General features: G+C 46.4%; 1 protein-coding gene across 1 annotated transcript in view; it reads left to right on the top strand.

Annotated features, from left to right (window-relative positions):
• The first annotated feature begins 12,450 nt into the window (after positions 1-12,450).
• The window catches only part of LOC120949116 (midnolin homolog), a 90,512-nt gene continuing 81,212 nt past the window's right edge, over positions 12,451-21,750 (top strand). The window contains exon 1 of the mRNA XM_049607288.1: positions 12,451-12,531. The gene's annotated coding sequence lies outside the window, so the exon portion shown is untranslated. The remainder of the gene's footprint in view (positions 12,532-21,750) is intronic.

Here is a 21,750-nt window from a genome sequence, read left to right as displayed (position 1 = left end):
AGAACGATTGTTATCCGTTCGGTTGCCTCCACTTTATGGGTGTCCCTTTTGTCCTTTTGCAACAAGCTGGAAATAAGTATACGGATTTTATTCCGCTTTTGATCTTCTATCTCATTGGATGAACTCACTGAATGAACAGCAGCACAAAAAAAACCTCCAAAGCGAACAAAACACGAACCGAAAATCACTGTCCTTTTCGTGACGTTTACAATTTCGCTCCCTCTCCTGATTGCTTCGAACCTTCGAACCTTCGCCAATCGCCATTTCTTATTCATGCCAGATTGTTTTGCACCCTCTGGCGGCGGCGCTCCCTCCCCTGCAGAGACCGAACACACGCTCACGCGCCCCGGAAGTGAAGTGCAATCAAGTGAAGCTTGCTGAAGAAGCTCGCTCTCCCCGAAAGAGGAAGTCAATCAAAAGTGCGCTATCGTATTCAAACTGCATCGCTATCGGAAACAATACCGGCACGGTGGTTGCCGTCCTCCATGGAGGTATTTCGTTGTATCTTTGCTTCCATCCACCCACCCAGAGTAGTGCCAGAAGTGTCTATTGAACTGGAGATCAAGAATGCTTCTTTAGGTTCGATTGGGTGCCGGTGGCAGTGAAGTAGCCTGCGACGACGACGACACACCGGGCGGACCTGACAGTAGCGTCAAGTGGGCACTTTAACTGGATGTCAGTTCGGATTGAACGTTCGGAAGGATGGGCGTGGGATTGAATTGGATGTAGAGCTGCCCGAGCCGGAGCATAAAGACATAAAGCGTGCGCGTGAAGTGATCGGGGAAATTTTTAAAACTTCTTTCACGCATACCAATCCAGGAGGTGTCCTCACTGTCAGCTAAGAATGGGAAGGCAGCAAAGTGGCCTTCCGTGCTTGGCATAAGTTGAACTTCAGACGCACACAAGCATAGAGGTCCCATTCAAGGATTTTCCAGTCCCGACTCCGTCGCTCGACAGCACGGGAAAAGCGTCTAGCGTGCGCGGGCGATGTGACCGAGAAAACGTGTCCTTAGCGTTTGCTTTGTTCGCTTCTACCCGCTACGCGAACGAACGTTACAGTGGGGAGGGGTGTCACAGCAAGACACTGGCACGTGTCCTTCACCCTTTTTTTGTTGTTGTTGTTTGCTCCTTGGCAGGCTACATTATGGTGGGCAACTAGCGGTGTATCGATTTGGGGCGCAGCTGTTTGGACGATTTTGGTGGAAAGCAATCCATCATTTAAGCGCCGTTGTGCTGTTGTGGTCGGAGCCGACCGCTCCCAGCGGAACAGATGAGCTACAGATGAGCTTTTAAACAAGCTTTGTGGGCATCGTTTGTTTTTTTTTCTTCCCGACAGCGCTGGCTAAAAAGGTTTTACCGCGATCTGTTTGTGGGCGGGCATCAGACGCAGAAGATGCATTGAGTGCTTTGTCCTTTGCTGTTTTTTTCCCAATCGGACGGTTAGGGCCCTTTTTTCTGTGGCATTGTTCACTGGAAAATCCTAAAGTGACTAAACGCAAGAGATTGACTCGCTGTGTTGGAGCAGTGAAGGGAGAGAAGAAGAAAGATGAAGAAAAAATGCTGTTAAACATAATTAAATTTGGTACATTTTTTTCCAACTTGTTGCCGCAAAGGCAAAGGAAATGGAAGAACGACGTAAAAAAGTGCCCTCCCTGTTGAATGATTTGTTTGGAAAGCTCATAATAAGGTTCAGGATCCCTTTTTTCCTCCACCATTGTATGCCATTCGCGTGTTGCGTCAAAACGTACCCTAAATGACGGTTGGAGAGGTCACAAATGTGATCAGTGTTTGAAATACGGGACTGGAAACCAAAGCAAAGCGTTTAAAAATGGGAAATCTTGTCCCTGCTGGGACTTGGTTTGCATAATTGTTGGCATAAGGCACGAGCTCATTTTGTGGGGTGGTGTATTACAGTATGATAAACCCTAAATGATCCACAACTGAATCATTTCTTTGAGGGTGAATTTGAGGGTGTGAGGACCTTAATTCTTACTGCAAATGACAGATTATTTACTTTTGAATACATCTAAATGTGTAGAAAATTAAAGCAAATGTTAGAATAATCCAATGAATTGTATTCAAATCTGCAGAAAATTGTTTTTTTTTTAAATAATATCCTTAAGGCAGCTAGGAAAGTATTTCTAATTACTTACTTACTTACTTACTTATCCGGCACTACAACCGCTTTGCGGTCTTGGCCTGCTTCAGGAGTGTCCGAAACCGCTCACAGTCTCGCGCATTCGTCTGCCAGTCCGTTATCCCGGCCTTAATGGCGGACGCCTCCACGCCATCTTGCCACCTCAATTTGGGCCTACCACGCCTCCTCTGTTCTTGTGGACGGCCTAAAAAGACTTTACGGGCTGGGTCGTCCGTTTCCATGCGTATAACATGGCCAGCCCACCGGAGCCTGGCGAGCTTTATACGCTGTACGACAGTGAGGTCGCCTTACATCTCGTATAGCTCGTCATTATAGCGGCTCCTCCATTGTCCTTCCACACATACGGGGCCAATTATCCTTCTGAGCATCTTCCTCTCGAACACGGCTAAGAGGGTTTCGTCAGATTTGGACAGTGTCCATGTCTCAGAGGCGTATGTGAGTACTGGTACTATATAGGTACTATATAGTCCCAGCTTCGTCCGTCGCGACAGGTTCTTTGAGGTAAACTGATTTTTCAGGCTGTAGAATGACCGGTTGGCAGCCAGCATCCTTGCGCGCAACTCAGCTTCCATGCTGTTGTCGTTGCTGACCTTTGACCCAAGATAGGTGAATTGTGGGACGACTTCAAAAGTGCGTTCACCTATCTGCACGTCACGCCTACGTAGATTCTGATCATTTGTTGGTGGGCCCGCTGATGTTGCCACCATCAGTTTGGTCTTATCTGCAATCCGAGGCTCTCTGCCCGCTGCTCGATTCCTTCGTAGGCTTCTGCTACATAGGAGAGCCGCAGACCAATGATGTCTATATCATCAGCGTATGCCAGGATCTGGGTTGACTTATAGAAGATGGTTCCCGTAGTCTCCACCCTCGAGTCACGGACTCGAGAAGTCCGGCCCTCTCTAGCCCCAGGTTGAATAAGAGACAAGCAAGCCCCTCCCCCTGGCGCAGACCTTTGGTGGGAGCAAAAGGTCCTGAGAGTTTTCCATCCACCCTCACCTGGCATGTGACGATGATCATAGTCATTCTAACTAGCCTTATCAGTTTGGCCGGGATTCCAAGCGTCATACAGTTTTACCCTGGCTATGCTATCATATGCGGCTTTGAAGTCAATGAAGAGATGGTATGTGTCGTGTCTGTATTCAGCCATCTTCTCCAAGATCTGCCGCATGGTGAATATATTTCTAGTATTTTTGTTAGAAGTATTTCTAATTATTACATTACAGGGTTTCACACTTTATCTCAAGACCGCGGGACCCCTTCCCGAATCTGTCTTAGCCAAAGCCAAGACTGCGGTATGATGCTTGAAAACGTTGATGATACCTGAATTCATCGGATGCAATGCTGAATCTGCGGCACATTTCTCGAAACACACTGGCCCGCGCCGAGGACATGCGGTCGAATATTTTTTTACACGGATAACCTTTGTGTACATCAGTGTACTGTAAACAGTTAATTATTTTTTCGTGTTTTTACCAAAAAAGATTATTTAAACAGTTGAAACTACTTTCTTAACACTTGTAAATATTTTAATCAAACAAATATGCATTCACTCATTTTATTAAATTGTCTTTTTTGGTAAAAAAACGAAAAGGATAATTGACTGTTTCTCATAGACTGATGTACACAAAGGTTATCAGTGTAAAAAAATATTCGACCGCATGTCCTCGGCGCGGGCCAGTGTGTTTCGAGAAATGTGCCGCAGATTCAGCATTGCATCCGATGAATTCAGGTATCATCAACGTTTTCAGGTATCATCAACGATTTCAAGCATCATACCGCAATCTTGGCTTTGGCTATGACAGATTCGGGAAGGCGTCCCGTGGTCTTGAGATAAAGTGTGAAACCCTGTAAAAAGTTTACGAAAAATGGCAAACTCCAAGTTTTTTTATGCTACCTTTCCAACCTTTATCCTTCTACGAAACTGTTGTATCTTTGTGTTTCCTAGCATAACTCCCACAGCTAATAACTTTCCGCCTAAACTAGAGCCATTTTCCAACCGGGCCCATAAGCCACATCATAAATCAATCCATTATTCTGGACGATGGATTGAGCACCGTCCTTCAACAGGCTGCAACACCGCACCAAGCACCGCTGACGGCGTGGAACGCTTCTGAGGGAATATTATCGCATAAACACTTTTACCGTCCATCCCTCGCAGCGAGATCCATCCTGCTCTAATGCGAGCTGTACATCAGATAAGACGATTGTTTATAGTTGGATGTCAGCGGCAAAACTTACGTCAAAGTGCTGTTACAGTTGCCACTGGGTCTGCTGGGTGCTTCGAGGCGGACGGTTCGGAAATGACGCCCTTCCGAGAGTTATCAGCCGATAGTGGATGTCATATTTCATCCCATTTTCGACACCCGGCTGCCCCCGAGGATCGACAGCTTTTGTGTGAAGAGGGAGAGAAAACAGCAGCAGGAAAACAACAAAACAGGAAAACAGCAACAAAAAAAGCTTCACTCGAACATCTTTCTCAATCCCGTTTATGCGATGGATGGGTTTTTCGTTTGGAATTTGCTCCTCCGTAGTGGTATGACGGTTGGAGGCTCATTTTTCATGCCAACCATTCTCGTTCAAACTCAACGGTACGTTGCAGCGAGAGTGGCATCCTTTTGCTTGCTTTATGGTTAGTTTTTTTTTGTTGTTGCTAGTAGTTGTTTTTGTTGCGCCCAACCATTTGGAGTAATGCTTCTGGTGGTATTTTGCTCGGTCCGTGCGTTGTAGTCCGTTGCTGCCGCTCCTCATTCTGCGATTGTTTCGGTCGCAATGTAGAACGCCAGTACCGAAGAGCGCAATGGGGCTACAGCACTTACACACACACACACGCATAGCCGCCACTACCGGGACTCCCGGGAGGCATTACCCGCGATGCAACATTCCGCCACGCTGCGAGGGACGATGCAGTGCCGGCTGCCGGGAAGGTGGTGGAAGACAGATGGATTAATACGCCCGGGGACCATCTCGGAACGCGGCTAGGAACGTACGGGCAGCCACACTACAATGCATCATATGCCTCTGCTGGGCTGTGGTTCCAGCGACGAAATGGCATGAGATAATTCATAATTTCCCCCTCTCCCTCCAACCCCACCAAGTCCCTTCATCAGGCCGAGTTTCGGTAGTTTAGGCGGGAGAGATGCTTATCAAACATCCATTTCCTGCGCCATGACGCCGCCGTCCAGTATCGGAAGTGCTCCGGGGAGTGATAAATATTGTGCCGACCATGACCCCCTTCTTACCCCTATACCCTGGTACGATTCCTCCCGTTCCATCGGGTGTTGTAAAAATAAGCACAGTCGAGCTTTGTTGCCCGTGCGTGAATAAATTATCTGCCACTGTGGAGAGCTTGCTTTTCCACGTGCTTTTTTTTTCAGCTACCACTTCCCGTGTCGTTGTCGTCCCGTCCCACCCGCAAAAAGAGGTGGTTCGGTTTCCTCTGCCCGGTTGCACCGAAATGGAACGGAACGGAACGGCACCCCGTATCGCTCGGCGAACTCCCACGGGTGCTTCGGGCTGGCCAATTTTCGGCCATCACTAATTACAACGCTAGTCACCGGCGAGCACCCTTCTGTTGTTGCGTTTCGTTTCTAGTTTCGCTTGCTGAAACTTTTCGAACACGGTTTACGGTCAGTGGTGGTTTAAAACATAAAAAACACACACACACACACAAACGCTAGAAGCAAATGAGAAGATGAGCAATAATAGAGGAGAGGGAAAAAACATAGACACAAAACAACTGGCCCGCCGGAGCTGGACCGCGGAAAGAATACAGTTAGCATGCCCACGTTCGATGCACATCCGGGCCAGCTGGACGGCAAAGGGTCACTGGGGCCCCCTGAACACTTTGACCAACCGACCGAATTACAGGACGCAATGGGGAGGGGGAGTTGTAGAATGGCCCACTTTTATGCCGGCTGCCGGCTGCGAGATCGGGACATGGGTCGCCGGGCTTGGGCCGTGGCCGCACGCACTCATGCTCTATCGCTAAGGGGTAGCGTAAAATTCGAAAAGAAAGAAAACAACCCTCCCAAAAAAAACCTTTAAACGAATGAGTTGATGAGCTTTCTACCATTCGCTTATCAGAACAAATGCGCCCGCTAATGCGTTGACGGGGCGAACATACGAACGGTTGTGTGGTCTGCCATGCGCTGGAAAAACGGATTCTCTCATTTCTCTGTCCACGTTTTTTGTGTTTTTCTCGGCAAAATGAGTTAAAACACCCGCCCACAGCAGCATACAAATCTACCCAGCACCCCCCAAAAAGAAAAAACGTTCAATTTTTGGTGATGTACCTTTTTTTTTTTTGGGGGTTTGTTGCCAGGGCTGGGGAACGCATTATGTACTTAGACCCTGCCTGGCGGCCTGGTGTCGATTCCATTTGTTTGTGGCGATCGTTTTTGGAGCGTTGAAATGAATTATTATGCTGACGGTTGTAGTTGCCGTTTTTACGCTCGTTCGTTTCAGGCGTACGGGAATGGGCAAAACGATCGTAATGAATGATGGGTTTAAGGTGGTCCTAAAGGATCGTTTTTGTTTGCAGTTGTCAGCAGGGATGTGATAAAAGTAATACATGGTGGGGTGAAAATGATTGGTGTAAAGTCTTGTTAAAAAGCTGCCAGAGAGTTTGATCACCACAGGGAATATTGTGAAATAGAACATTTATTACAATTTGATCTAGTTTTATGTTTTGGACAAATAATAGACAAACTCTATTTGTGTGCAGTACATTCTTCACAAAGTTTTACATTTATTTTGAAAACATTTCAATTGTATGTTTACTGATAAGTATTTTAAAATTTATTGTTAGTCTAGTTTGATATTGGAAACAAGCAAAAAGTGGTTCTAATTCTTCAAAATATTTGTATTTTATGATTTTAAAAGCTATGTAAAGCATTGAAATAAGATCTTAAAACAGAAGATCTTTGAGAGTTCCAAGCAGTGTAAAGCCCCCTCAACAATGATCAAACTGAAAACATTCCCTTAAATGTTTGCATTTAACTTATAATTAATTCAAAAAAACTTCTATGAATTTGTCCTTTTTCTAAGTTAATTAAACACCAAACAATCGAATCGATACCTTAAGAACTTTAGACTACAAACCCCACAAGGACCTCACTGAAACAAAGTGTTGCGTAACACGTAGCAACATACTCTTCAAGCTCTACACACTACCAATGCAAAAAGCCTCATTACCAATGTAAAGGGCTCATTCCCGCCGGTCTCGCAGCGTACTACTGTCCGAGCACCGTACACAATCCGATCCTTACACGCACTCCACACACACACACACACAAAGCATTATTTAACAAACTTCAACAGAGAAAGCCCACACAAACTCATCAACCAATCCGCCCGCACGTGGGGCCCTGTGTGATGCGTACGGTTTCTTTGATCGTAAGGGCGAGAGAATGAACGAGACGCCCAGATTTACCTAGCTCCCCCCCTCCCAAATGCTCCCTCAACCGATCTTCATTGTTGTTTAGATTGCAACCGTTTTCATAACACATGTCAACATCAGCCCTCTCGGTACAATTGGTACACGGTAGAAGTTGGCGGATGGGGCAGTGGCGGCTGTTGGTCCACGTCGGTCCGCTTTTCTATGGAAGAAACCTATGGCCAGCAAAGTTGTCCGTTGTTCGCAAACGCAAAAGCATCGAATGACGACGACCGAGTCCTGGACAACTAGTGCGCACACAAGGATTGAAGCTTTTCTTTTCTTTTTTGTTGGTTTGCTTTTGTTTGCTATTTCTTTGCCCCAATGAAAAGGTTCGGAATCTTTCTCTGGGTAGCCCGCAGACAGAAGCTGCATGCAAATTTTCTGATATTTTCATACGAATGTTTACCGATGAGATATGTTGACAAATTTGAAAGTTACACCAGTCGTCGTCGGGATACTGCTGCTGCTACTGAGGCTCGGTTTGCCTCGGGCCGTTAGGCAAAGTGGTCCAGTGTTTGGGTGGGAGTGTTTTTGGGGTACACCGATTTGTTTACCGATTTGGGTGGACGGGTTTTTGGGAGGGAGGAAATGAACCTTATCCGAAAGGGAAAAAAAGGGTTGCAAATGGCCCCCATTTCTTCGAATAGTTTGCCGGGATAGAAAGTCCATTATTCGTTAGAGCTGTGCGATAGGAGCATAAAGGTTTTCAATGAACGTCCTGACCACTTCAATGAGCACTTGCTTTGTTTAGAATTCTTTTACATCATCAAAGCTACTACATGTTGCCCATTAGTTTGTGTTAGGAATTAATTGGAAAAACACTCGGACCCATTTTGGGTAAACAATTGCAAATCAAAAAACCTTCGCTCGAGTGATTGCGAAACTTTAGATATACTTTGCCCAAGTGCTGGTCTCATCCAGCATCCCTTGACACAGCACGCGAACGCAACGCAAAGGCTGAGCCTGTTGAGTAGGTGGATACTACCCTTTCTTCCTGCCCTTCGGCCACGATGTACAGTGGAAAGGAAAAAGAGACAAAGCCATAAATTTGGTCCGCCTCCCACGGCACCGAGACTACCAGCCCTCATTCATTCGGACGCCCATAATTTACAATAAGCGTAATCTCAACCCTGTTTTAGCCGAGTGGCAAAATTTTCGCCAGTGTTTGTGTTCTTTTCTTCCCATTTTTTCTCTCTCTCTCTCATACACCCCACCGCCAAATGCTTCATGTAGGCTGGCGTTTAATGTGAGTTGGCATTTCCTTGTGCGCGACTCCCCGAAGGATGGCGACTCAGGAAACTCGCCTGGAACTGTCCGCTTTGATCGCTCAACCATCAACGAAGCTCACCCAGAAGCTTAAGAGCCAGCCAACTGTCCGTGCAAGACACAATCGACCTGCATGCTATCATCCCTTTTTGGCTCGCAAAATGGGCCATACATCAAGTAAATCAAACAAAATTGGCCCCCAAAAATCGCCGAGGCGCCGAAAGTTCACTGACGATGTCCTGGAAAGCACGGGGGGGGGGGGGGAGGGCAGTCTGTCCCCATGCTTGTCTGCGGCACTAATTTGTGGTTGGGGCTGGTAAGCCCTGAAGAGACGTTCCGTCCGTCCGGGCTGCACTCTCCTACGCGCTGATTTATGGTTCCGCTGCAATGGCCCCCGGAAAGCGTATTTTGCTGCTTTTCGTGCGGTTGTCAGTTGAGAGTCAGGAGAGCGGCCAAAGGCCACAAAGCGAAAATAAAATGGACCTGGCAGCCACTGTGCGGTTGACTATAAAAGGGGGGGGGGGGGGGCCCGCACACTGTGGGCTGCTGTCTTTCGGTGCGATGAATAATTGCTTAATTTAATTATGGACCTTGCCTTGCACAGGGCTTGGGAGGAGGTGGAAGTTGAGCTGTATTTGTTTGCGCTTTACCGTAAAAGGTAGAACTTGAATGTATATTGAAGCATCTAGCAGAATTCGGGTGAGGTTGAGGTACGCGTTTTCCTTACATCTTGCCCACTTCATGATCGTGTTTCGTAACATTTCCAGCTCATGGAAAAGTCATTTCCGACGGGTCGAAAATGTTAGCGATAACTTCATGTACAAACCCTTGCAGCAGCCCTCTCCTCCTCTCTGCATTCTTCCTCACTAATTGTAATAGTCTCAACATTTTATTGAAAGCGCTTTTGCGAAGCGATGAAGCAGCAAACTGCTGCCAATAAATGGGCAACAGTGGGTGCTCCATGGCGCATCCGAAGCTTGGGGTTTTAAATCCTTTTCCCCCTCCCAACACTGGCTGTGGTAATGAAATGCATAATGGGTAATGTTCTGCGTTCCGTGTTGTTGCTCCTCTTGGTGGTGATGCGAAAAACAGCGCGGGCCGGATGAGACTCTTGTAAACAAATTGTTCCCATCCGGGGCCGGCTTCTGCTGCGGAATGCTCGCGCCAACGTACCCGACGTGGATGAGACAAACGATGACGGCTGCCAGCAAGATGATTATTATGGTTGGCGCGTCGCTGGCTGTTTCTCCCAGACGTGGCTTAACGTCGAGGGGGGGGGGTGCTCGAAAATTGATCAAAATTTCAAATATTGTAAGAGAAACGGAACGCTCCGTTGGTCCGACCAGTAGAAAGGTTTACAAAACGTTTCCGCTGTAGTGTTTGTGGAAGGGCTTTTTTGTTCCGTTGGAGCAGACGAGTTTCATGTTTTCGCGGCGTTTCTAGAACCATAACCATTTCCCTTCTTGCGCGATGCAACCATTAGCAGTGTAAATTATATTCATTATTTTGCTTTACTTTTACACCTTAAAATGGAAACCGTCTTCAGAAGCAGTCTGAGGAAACAACCTTCCAACGTGTGTTTGCCGCCCATGCTGTACGATTTTGTTTCCCGATTCTGAATTACCCAGACAATGGAAAAGCAACTGCCGCAGTTTGCCGCGACTGGTTGATGATATTGTGCCGAAAATACCTCCTGGTCGTGTTACAACAATCATCCAGCCATATCTGGCGGCCATGTAATCTCGTCGTTCGTACCGTTGTCGTTACGAATCACCACCTTCACGCTTCCCGCAGCGGGGTGGGGGATGGAAAATGGGGAGGAAAATATGGAATGAGCCAATGCTTCCACTCTCTCACCCAAACTCATTTGAGGTTGCGATTCAATGTTTGAACTTTTCCAAAGCAGTGGAGTTTGCGGTGTGGAGTTTGCTGCGGGCAACGATAGCGACGACAGTGTACCACGGTGACAGAAAACTCACAAAATTATTTCTTTTAGCAGCTTTTTCTGCTCCCTCTGTGCACACAAAAAGGGGAACGACAACAACAAAAAAGCTAATAAAGACGGAAGAAAATAAAATCGCGATTGTATGAACAGTTTGGCACACATTGTATCACGGCTGTCAGCTGTATCACGCGGCTGGCACGGTCCGTCTCTGCCGCGCTGAATGATGGCGATGATGGTGATGATGATGATGATGCGAATTGAGGTGCCGCCCGAGGTGAACCGAGTGAAGAAAGCGGAATTATGTTAATGCATTCCACATTCTTCCATTCTTTTCGGACCCATGATGTGTATGTATTGTGCCCTACGGGTTGGTTGGGGTTTCCTTCCTTCACGCGATGCCACATAGTCGCTTGCGCCTTAAGCTACTTCCCCGCACACATTGTGCACAGATATATCCCCGAAGTATCGCAAGACATTAGAGGCACTCTTCGGGGCTTGCATTGTTCTCATTGTCAAGGTTGAAAAGATGTCCCCCTGCTGGTCTCCGCGACTGCTGCCCTCGACTCGCACGAGCGATCTAGTCGGTTTGTGAGGTAATACCGATGATCATTGGCTAGCCGTGGCGTTCCGCCAGCCGGGGAGGAGCAACCCTAGGGACCACCACTTCAATATATGGTGAGAGTTTTTTGTTGTTGCTATGTGTTTCTATCGATACACACGCCAGCGTGAAGTGACACTGGCGTGAAGAACCCTTCACTGTGGTCACTGAGAGCCGTCGAAGAGCCGTCGAAATGCTCGTTGAAAGATTGGGAAGTGTTACGAGTGCAGCCGAAACTGGGTCACAAGCGGTGTGTGATTGAGTGGGCGAAAGTGTGCTGAATGTTGAAGCGACGTCCTTCGCCGCTGGTTTATGGCTGTGATGCGTGATTGGGCGACTATGATCAATCGCGCACAAGATGTCACAATGCCGAAAGTCAAATGCACTACGTTTGGTTTGCGCCGTGCCTGTTTGTTGCATGCTTATGAGCTGAGTGGCATCACGTCAAAATGTTTTGACGCCCAAGTCCGTGAATGGGAAATGAGCCGAACGGGTGATTTGGTAAGCGAATGATAGTTCAATTATCCTCCAAACTAGACGCATTAATCAACTTGACCGGTTTCTTCACAGCTCGGTCAGGATGATTACCACGCTTCCTTTAAGACGATAAAAGACTGCTGTCGCGCACAATACATTTTATCTTTCCGATTTACGCCGGATGTCAAACCGGATTTACCGCGCGGAATCGTGCTTGACAACCGGTTCAGTTAACAGCCGTGTTTATGACAGCTACTCCCAAACAGCTACTTCTTGTCACTTGTCACATAGCAAAATATGTGTCCCTTCATCTGAAATAAAAAAAAGTAACTAAACACACAATCGGAAACAGAAAATCAATGCATTTCCGCTTGCGAGCTGTGGATGGATGCAGAAAAGCGTTGAGATTCTCGGCGCGATTTGTTGCGAATTATAAAAAAACGGGACAGAAGAAAGGAAACGAGCCAAAATAAATGTCAACTTCCGGTACCGAAACGTATTGTTTCTTTGGTTGTTTTTTTATATCTTTGTGGTGTGTGATTTTAATGGTGTTGTGTTTTCTCTCTTTTGCAGCTTTGATTTCGACGGTGCAGCCACGTGGTTCCTTTTGTGTGCTTCAAACCCTTCTCCTCGAGCAGGATCTTCTGCAGGTTAGTGTGTCTTATCTCAACGTCAACCCACTTCGCTCTGTTGTCTTACGGAAACAATACTCTGCGAGCAAAAACTTCCACCACTTTTGGCAACCACTAACAACCTACCAGTTGGATACGCTTGTCGGAATCAAAGCATTATCAATTATCAAGCGAAGGGCATACAACTTTCCTCCCCACGGCCGTGTTAAAACTGCTCCAAACACGGATCTTTTGTGATGCGCCCAACTTGTTAGTTTTTGAATCTTCTTGCATTCGCAAATTAAATAAAAAAAAAAACAACTGAGTGCCAAGTTGTAGCAAACAAGCAAGCAACAACAGCAGCTGCCGCTTTCTTGTTCGGTGTGTTCGGTGTGATATTCGTTATAATTTCCCTTTTCTTCCTTGTACGGGTTGTTGTGTTAGTTTGGTAAGGATGATGCTGCCGGGTGGAAGAAGAATGTGTCTCATTAAAAAACTTTGCAAACGAATCGGTTCCGAAAAGCAGCCGTTAGAGTGCTGCATGCTTTTGGGAGATGCTGTAGTTGCTAAGGACGAACTATTGTTCTCCGGTAAGCGACATGAACCACCAAAAAGAGGAGAAAAAACTTAAAACAGAATGTTCCTACAACAAGACTGGTAGAAGGCGCTTCCAAAGCAGAAACTGCATAATTTGGTAAGCCAAAAAAAGTGGAATGAAGGGAGATACATCCTTAGTACATCTTTTTGGGTCCTTTTGTACGCTTCTTTCATCATGAGGCAAGCATAAAGACGCTTTTTATTCCTTTGCACGATTACGCTCGTTTAACATGTAACAGGACGTGTTTCCAAAAGCTCTACACACGTCGGCTTCATTTGCTTAACAAGTAACATGCATACACTCATCTTGTTTTATGCTTTTTTGAGTGTGTGTTTGTGTTCCATTGTGTCGTATCTGAGGTAGATTAAAAGAAAAAAAAACTCTCTTTTGGAAATTCTGCCTTTTGCAAGGTTCTAAAAGAAGGAAATTAACCTGAGAAGTTCACTTTTTGTGTGTAATCGACCCAAGATTGCTTAGCGTAACGGTCTATGACCAATTTGAAAGAGGCTAGTACCTACCCATCCACCTCTTAAAGCGCATCTTTCATTGATCTCGTCGCCGCAGATGGGCAAGCAACAGCAAAAAAAAAGAAGCCCCAGTGAGTGGTGGAGGTCCTCCCGTGAGTGGTTGTGGTAACACAACCTTACCGCAGACAGATCAAGTGTCCAGGAAACTTTGTTTGCGCCGGCAAGAACTTGATCTAGCATGAGATTCCAATCGCTCCGTGCGGGCTAGGGTCATTGACCTGGCCCGCAGTGTATCAGTGTATCTATAGGCGCAGGGTTCTAACGAGATGTTCCCAGTCGTCCCAAACCGTGACTCAGCATGCTCCTGCCCATGTGTATAGGGCCGGCTGACCCCAGCGGTCGAGTCGGGAGAGACGACCGAGATGAGAAGGTGGAGATAATTATTTTGTCATAATTAATAATGTTTTGATTGATGATGGTCAGGGCGGCTAAGCGCAAAGCGTTGGCGGCCAATCGAAACGGAAGGAAGACGGCCGAAGTTCGGGTAGTACCTGTTGACTTTATCGAGGGGCAGATGTAACTGGATCGCAGCAGTACACGCTGCTTGCGTGTGCAAAGTGTCGGAAGGTCCTCTGTTGGAGATTATCTGCAAATGAAAGATTTATGACCTCCGGCTTTCGGGTCTCAGGGTAATGATCTTTGCCTTGCATACTGGGAGAACTTGCCACAGTTGGGACAGTTGTGAGTGAGTGAGAGAGAGAGAACGAACTCATTAGATGGTGTAATTGAATTGATTCTTTAAGTTCTCCTGGATAGGAGATGCTTATAAGAAACTCCCTCGTTTCTGTGCAAACGGAAGATGTCGGACACGTTGCGTTGCAGATATTTTCCTGAAGATTGTAATCCTTCAACATTGTTGCAAAGCACATCGCAACTCCCCAGAGGTTTGAGATGGCAGGATGGCAAAACCTTTTTACAGTTACATCAACATCCGATCCGATCGATAACTAAAGATAAGTGAAAAAATGTACAGTATATGAGACGAAAAGACGAAGAAAAGCTTCAGCCTCCAAGCTACTCCTGCCGTAAGAGGTATAAATTACTATCAACACAAAACCGAAAGCTTTTCTTTGAAGGTGCTGAAATTGGACCGAACGGGATGAACGGATGAATACACCGTAAACCAAAATTAAAAAAACGCACTCTTGGTTAGTACTGCGCACTGAAGGAGACGTCGCCGCGCGTACAAATTGGCCGCCTTTGGCGGGAGGGTCGAGCGTGACACAAGAACAGTTAGCTTTTCGAAGGCCACCGTCGTCATGGCACGACTATCTGTCCGACACTCTGCCCCGTAGCGGTTACGTTACAGTAGGCAGAACCATCGGTTGGCAGTACATTAATCTAGGTCCACCCTGTGCCCAGTGCGTGCCAGCGATCCGACGCCCGACGCCACACCAATTACCTAGTTTGATGTTTTTGCTTCTTCAAAATGCTCCTACCCAGGCTCCCGTGTGTTTGGTGACGGTGGTTGGTTTAGTGTTTCGGTGTTTTTGTTTTACTCCCACTGCTCGCTTCCATGTTTCACCTCCGTTTACTCTCGCTAAGACACGAGGTCGTACGTTTTTTTCCCTCTTATACTTCACGTCATCGCCTGTTTTTGTTTCTTTTCACTTGTGCATCTTTCACCGGGTGACTTTCACGTTGATAGAACCTTTGTTTTTGGTGTTTGTTTTGTTTTGTTTTCAGTTTAGGTGTCTTCGGGCACTGTTGTTTCTGTTGTTGTTGTTTTTTTTGTGTTTTTCTTCATCGAGTAACAGCTATTATCGTGCATTTGCTTCTCCCACCACATGGGTACGGGTAACTGTATATTTGGCTGTGCGTGTTTTCAAATGACTGACTGTTAGCTCAACGGGGGCTTTGTTTTTGTTCTGTTTTATTATACATGCACCCAAAACTCGATACAGGGCTACAGAGAAGGTATTTGTTTTGAAAGGTTTCGCTGAAGCGATGATTACAGCAGAATTTAACAGTTTTCTTAAAATTAACGTCAAACGGGAGTATTAGATTCTCCCAAATCATTACATTAAAAGCCACAGTTTCATGTATCAAACCTAGTCCGTATCATTTGTAGTCAGAATATTTCGACAACTGATTTACACAATTTCTGCTTAACATTAAAAATTTAAAGTTTAAACCCAGATTTTTTTATTTGAATATTTAGATTACATCGTTACGTTTGTCCATAAAAAACAGATCTCCGCGCATTTTGATTACTTGGCTCAATGCTTCGCTCAAATAATTCCACCAACCTTGCTCGTCATGGACGGTGCAGGTTACATTTTAATTATCTTTATCAACGACGATGCAAAATCAAACACACACTGGAACCATCCAAAAAGCTTTGTAATTTGCTGCCCATGTTACAGATTCTTCACCAATTTTTCGGTCCGATTTTGCAACGCAATTGAGCTACCAATCACATAAGTTAATTGCACTCAAATCAATGAGCTGCTCTTGTAATTAACTAATTTTATTTACCTCAAAGTCTTTCAAATGAATAGCTACATGTATGTGCCGCACAACCAAACGTATGAGGGAGGTAATGTTTGTAGCCCACCGTGCACACGCGACGCGAGTGTATTAATTACATCATCTCATTCCGCTACGATCAAACTTAGCGAGCCAACGGGCTGCCAAATTTGTCCGTGCAACTTCCGTGTAGTTTTGAGACCCTGTGCACGTTTCGTGGTTTCGATTGATTAAAAGCTTTCCAGCATGAGTAGCAGAGAGCAAGAGAGAGAGAGAGAGAAAGAGAGAGAGAGAGAGAGAGAGAGAGAGAAAATAGCAAAGAAATAAAAATACTTCAAACCAATCTTATCGCTATTCCCCCCAACAGTCTCGGTTGCGTTTGCTCGTTTTCAATTAGATAAAATCCAATTAATAGACTGTCAGCATGTGTATGTATGCTTGGGTGGTGGTGTACACCCCCTGATATCGTGTTTTAGAGTGGTCAAAACCGGGCCCCGGTACTGCGTCACGCGTATGCGTTCTCAACGCGTCTACCCAAACGCACCCCTCGCCGAGAGTGACGTTCGAACAGACAGCCTCCAGACAGAGCCGTCGAAGAACGTTTTATCTTCCCAGCAGCCGTTGTGAAGGAAAGGCTGCCAAACGCTATCCGAACGGCACAGTGTCTCGCACTAGCTAAAACACTGGGATTGGGCATTCGGCGTCTTGCGTTGGAATTGTGCCTAAATGCCTTCACCGGTCTCTGGGTGAAGGCAGCAGTTTTTGCGCGTCCCTCCCGTTTTGCGGGCCGAATCGAATTATGTAAGTTTCTATCGACTCGTTCGCCCGGGTGAAGGGGTATCGTGCTTGCTTGCCGCCCCTATCGCTGTGCTGAAGATCTCCATTCGTGGCCGCGGCGTAGAAGTGCGTTTTGTGCACCATCACGTAACCATTAGGGTTTCGATCCGCGTGCGAATATTTCTGCCCGGTCCCGATCTTACACCGGCCAATCCTTCGCCCGATCAATTTGCGAATGTGTGTGATGTGTTTTTTTTTATTACCATTTCCCTTCCCTTATGTCCCTATCGCACGATGTACTTATGCCGGTTGGCATATCGCTCGCTAGACACTATGTAGACTGCAGTGGGTAGATGGCGAGTTAAAGCAACAAGTTAATTTGCAAGCTCGGACGGGTCGCATCGATTTCAAGACCGGCGAATAAAAGCTTAGTGACCGTAGATGTGAAAGCACCACTCATTAGCGGGTGCGTGAAACTAAACGGGAAGAGGTTTGCATTATACCCTAATGAGGTTTAATGCGAGAGGTTTGAGTTCCACGATGGCTGCTTTTTGTGCATATTTTCATCTTCAAAATTACGTTACAATTATATAAACCATTCAGAAAATAGAAACTTTGCAATTAATAGATATCTCAAATTAATTTTGTTAGAAAAAGGCTTAAAGTTGCTTCTTCCTCAAAGATTAGTATTTATATTGTATAATGATATTTCGTATAAAAATCAAAATTTTTTCTTAAAAAAGGACATCACAGACAAATAAGTTTCACTTCAAAAGCTCAAACTCCATCAAACTCCACATTCAAGTAGTAACTAGCGATTCTCCATCGTCATTGAAGGCTCTTTCGCACATCTGGATTTGTGCTAGATTAATCACAAACGAGATCTGCAACCACTTCTGCCTGCTGTCCATTACATTGTTGTAGCTCAACCGCATTAACTATAGAAGGAACTGTCTGCTTCGAACCGCTTCCTGAAGCCATCAATCGCGGATGTGCAAGATGTGGACCTCATTTTCATTTGACATTTGAAAATGCACCACTGCAGCAAACGAAACCAGTTATCGTCTCTTTGCAAATCAGCCGGAAATTGCTTACACTGTGCTGTGTGGCTGTACAGCGATAGTAATGAGGAAACTGCGAGCGTAAGATGTTTCCCTCGAGGGCGTAATATTTGTCTTGTTCTTGTTGGTTAAAGCACTTGAAATAGGGGTTAGCATAAGCGCCGGAGCTATAAAACAGGATGTAAATTCAAGAGCAAAGTACATTTTGGTTGCAAAGCTGCACCAAAGAGCTCATACATAAACTGCAATAAGGAATTAAATTGTCCGAACAGCAAACTAGCACAAGCGCGCTTCTCAACTGTACACTTTTACCTGTGTGGCAGTACAATAAAAAAAGAAAGAGGTCTCTGAAAAATCGCTTGCAACCGCAACGAAATGCAATGAAAATCAATTTTCCACCAAACAATACGAGCCAAAGGTCTCGTGTACCGATGGGTCAATGCATAGTGCAGCGATAGTGTGGCGTTCGAGAACTGCAGACTAAAGCAACGAAAAACAAAACAACAACACACACACACACGAAGCACAATAAGCCCTTCCTAATGCAGGCAATATTTCTTGGAAGTAATTATGAACCGGTCGGAATGCCCGCGTGTCCGCCAAGGGAAGAGGAAACAATCGACCATCGAACGTTATTCTTGCCCAGTGTTTTTTTTTTCCTCTTACCCTCCAGCTTCATCCGTGAGCACACACTCTTTTTCCTATTGTTTTTTTTTGTTTCTTCGGTTCGTTATGGCTGTTCGAAAGGTTGTTCCGAAGCGAAGCATAATCCCTCCACGGGTAAGAGGGTCACTTTTGCACGCGGGTCCACCCGCTCGTGCTTCCCATAGATCCCGCGTGGAATGCTTGTCCCCAGGGGCGGAAATGCTGGCCGCAGCACACCGTCCGCGGAATATGGATGTGTTGCGATCATTCTTGCTTGTCGAACGCGAACGCCATCCCCGTTTGCCCTGCTGACCCATGAATCATTTTCACCCAATTCCGACGTTTTCCTGTGGGGGCTTTTGCGGTTTGCAAAAAACGGGAGTGCAATAGGTTAGTGTGTCCTGAAGCAGAGGATGAAGCGGGTGAACCACAACCAGCTCCTTTCCTGGGTGGTGGCCCTGACAATGAGAAGCTGCACGTACGATACAGCCTCACTGATGGGTTAGTGTGTGTGTGTGCCCGTGTGTTTTGATGTGGTTCGTTGGCTCTATCTGCAAACAATGAGATGCCTCCTAACCTCCATTCTTTTAACGCTGCCCCGTACGGATCCTCATCGCGATCGTCTCCGATGTGTGTCGGTAGATTTTAACCACCCCGCGCGCATGTGTGTGCCGAGCGATGGGTGCGATCATGCACATCTTGCCTTTTCCTTCCCCGGTGTTTGTTGGTTCACGCAGCGTGCGCAGGCAGTACCGATGTTGCGTCTTCCGGGACCCCTTCAAACCTTGTGCGCGTTGATCGTGGGGTTTTGTCGTCAACGTGCACGCGGAGGAAACGATGATGAATCTTTGCTCCGGTGACCGACTGACGCCGAATAGGGGGGGGGGGGGGGGGGGCGCCAGAGGTTGGTGTGTTGCATGCGGGTCGCCTCGGGCTAGACCCGGTCGTGCCGTGCCCGGTCGCTGATTAGGCAAGGCAAAGAATCAAAACCGTTCCCTAGGAGACGGCTGGGATCGTCGTCGATCGCCACATTCCGATAAGGAAGAACAATCGCAGCGGAATAATAAATAACATTAAAATTGGCTTCCCCGGGAAGGTGTGTGTGTGTGTGTCCTACTTACTGAGTGACTGGGGAGTGTGTTTCAACATCTTGTCTCAGTGACATAAGGTTTGGACTTTGGGGATGACTGATGCTTTTTTCCTTCAGCGGAAAACCAAATAGGGACAGAAAGCAGTTGTCATCTGTCAACTGCTTTCTACGGCAATGCAAGCTGGACGTTGTTATTTTAGGTTTTGTTATGCTTTTTGCTGAAGAAAAGGTTATACTGCATTGAAATACAGCAAAATGATTTATTTTAAAGCAAAGAAAATAAATGTACTTAATGTTAAAATGATAATAAACTTTTAATCGCGCCATTTGCTTTGATTTTGAACAAGAGACTTCAACGATCGCGAATATACAAAGCGACGAACCTTTTTGGTGATCCATCATTATTGAATGGAAATATACGAAAACTTCATTTCAGTACTGCTTTTAGGACAATAATAATTCCTTTTTGTTTAATATTTCTATGGAAGATCTGCTTAAACCGCTTTACTGATTTTTCGTCTCTAAGCCCTACTGTTGTGTTCTTTAGTACCGGAAGAGCATTGACATGGAAAAAGAGAAGTCGAAAAACAACACATGATTCGGGTGGCCTTCACGAAAGACCTCCAAGCTTCCACTAAAGACGCTTTACCACTCGTTTGAGACAAAACGACCAAACAGAAACTTACAACATTAACCCTAATAGAAGGCCGCTTAAAGCGGTAACCCAAAACGCTAATGGAAGAAGGGTTTGTGTGTGGAAGGGAAAGCAAATGGAAATGGTCAACAGAAGCAAATTGGGTGCTTAGATTGTGCCCTGCTGTTGTCCCGCTTCCTGCTTCGCAGTGTGCTTTCTATTCGTCAATCTCGAACGATTCTGGCGACTGATTTCGTTCCCCCACACACGGTAGTGATCACACCAGATGGGCCGTTTCCATTGCATTGTGCGCCCGTTTTGTGCAGTGTCGGTGCGCATATGATGGTAACGGGTTCCAGCGCACACAAAAAAAACCCTCATTTTGCTCCCACTGACCGATAGAAACCTGCAATGACCCAATGTGGTCTGCGGTAGATGCATGCAGAGAGTGAAAGAGAGAATGAGCATGGACGGGAGTCGGGTTACTAAAGCCATATAAAAAGGCCCACAGAAACACCATCATCAACACAGAGACACGGTAGCAATGCCTCCGCTGCACACATATCGGTCGTAGCAAATGGGGAAAAGAAAAGGAGAAAGAAAAACACTCCAAGCACACCCAAACCCTGCTGCCTCCCATAAAGAGGAGCCACCGCAGCGCAGCATAATCGGCATCGGCACGGAAAAACGACACCTTTACCGTACGCGGGTCCGTCCCGCTCTTTCGTACCGGCAGCCGCTGACCATCGGAGTGGGAGGCGATGGGAGGAAAAGAAAAATGTCACATTACATCTCGGTTATTTTTACATAACTTCTTCGAGACTCCTCTCACAGGTAGGCGCACCGGGGGCATCAGGTTTCGTTTGGGTTGGAAGATAAAAACGGGCCCGGGAAAACACACACACACACACACATGGCATCGTTTTCTGGTGCTTATTGCATGGCGCCAGGGCCACCTCGGAAAACGCAGGTATGTACCATCTTGCCGTTGTGCGGTGCCGATTCGTAAAGAAATATTTATTGTTCCGTCGAACCGGAAAATTGTTCAACCGACCTCGCCCACCAGCACCGCCTCAAAACCGTGCCGTCGCCGCCGTACGCACACACACACACGGCAACAGAATGCGACCTTAAAACAAAGCCCGGTTGGATGGGGTGGATGGTGGAAAAGTCGGAAAAACACCCTGACCTCCTAATGCTTGTTGGAAGGGGCGGTCGGAATAAAAAAGCAACAAATGCATGCATGCGCTGCCACTGACTCGGAACGGAATGAAAAACACTGACACACAAACAAACACACACACACACAGTTTGATATTGATACACCCGTGACTGGTGGGACGAGCTTTGTTGATGATGCTACTCTACCCCTTACTCCCCTTCCCGGCCGTCTTGAATCGAAGACCCGGTGTTTCGAATCGACATTGACCTCATCGATACGGAAACGGCTACATGAC

The sequence above is a fragment of the Anopheles coluzzii genome, chromosome 2 (assembly GCF_943734685.1).
Source record: "Anopheles coluzzii chromosome 2, AcolN3, whole genome shotgun sequence".
NCBI classification, from domain to species: domain Eukaryota; kingdom Metazoa; phylum Arthropoda; class Insecta; order Diptera; family Culicidae; genus Anopheles; species Anopheles coluzzii.
This window is presented reverse-complemented; position numbering and strand designations above follow the sequence as displayed.